The sequence below is a fragment of the Sturnira hondurensis genome, unplaced genomic scaffold (genome assembly GCF_014824575.4).
Source record: "Sturnira hondurensis isolate 20B ecotype Veracruz unplaced genomic scaffold, ASM1482457v3 Scaffold0000880, whole genome shotgun sequence".
Lineage (NCBI taxonomy): Eukaryota > Metazoa > Chordata > Mammalia > Chiroptera > Phyllostomidae > Sturnira > Sturnira hondurensis.
Genome location: NW_028073511.1, coordinates 22315820 through 22316705, shown reverse-complemented (window position 1 = coordinate 22316705; position 886 = coordinate 22315820). Strand labels below are relative to the sequence as shown.

The window sequence follows — 886 nt, the reverse complement described above, 5'->3', positions numbered from 1 at the left end:
ACCAAGGCATCACTCCCAAGGAAATACAAAGCTAGGTTAAGAGAGAGAATAGACAGAATGATTCAACTTCTTTGATGACTGGCACCTTCCAGCAAATAAGGAAAATTTCTTCTACAGGCACAAGGAGAAGAAAATATCAGTAGCTAGGTAAGATTTCAAATCTGCATTGGGAAAAACATTAACCTCACATGGGATGTGGATGAGTCTAGGTAAAGGCTAGTTAGGTAATAATTAGCATTTCCTGGACTCTGCTCTGAGACACTGAGTTGATTATGCTTTTTAAATACTTAATAAATTTTATTCAGATAAATATGAATAAAATTTAGAGTTAATGTCTTCAGAGTCATCCTCAAAATTTGAGTGTACCAGCTTCAGCTTGTTCAAGGGTGGCGACAAAGACAGGTTTCCTTTATACTTCCAGAGCCAGGTTTGTGGAGTGCAATTAACAGACACTGAGTATGGTGTAAGAAATGCTGCTGAACAAATCAGGAATACCCCATCTTGATTTCCTTCAGTTGGCTTGGAATGTCATCATTGAGGATGATCACCGCTCTGTGAGAGTTCTTCATCAGGCCTGGCCAGCAAGACTGGAACTGTGGATCACTGCCACAATTCCATAATCAAATTCTCACCCTGTGTCTTTGTTGTAGCTGGTAATTTGTGGGTTCTCAAATTCCAGGATCCTCTTCCACGGGGTGGGTTATATTCAGTGATGTAAGAAGATTCTGTCAGGAAGTTTGTCAAAACAGTCTTTCTACACTTGCAAGGGGCTTACAAAGAGGATCCTGGCTTTCAGAATTCTCTTCTGCTGGAAGGCCCACTTGAGCCCATTTCTGCCTTGAGTGTGTATATTCGTACATCTGATTTCTCCATTGATGCAGTCCAT

The 886-nt window shown here is 40.7% G+C and overlaps 1 pseudogene; it reads right to left on the bottom strand.

Moving 5' to 3' along the window:
- Nucleotides 1–220: 220 nt before the first annotated feature.
- LOC118994206 (intraflagellar transport protein 22 homolog) lies at nucleotides 221–886 on the bottom strand (annotated as a pseudogene).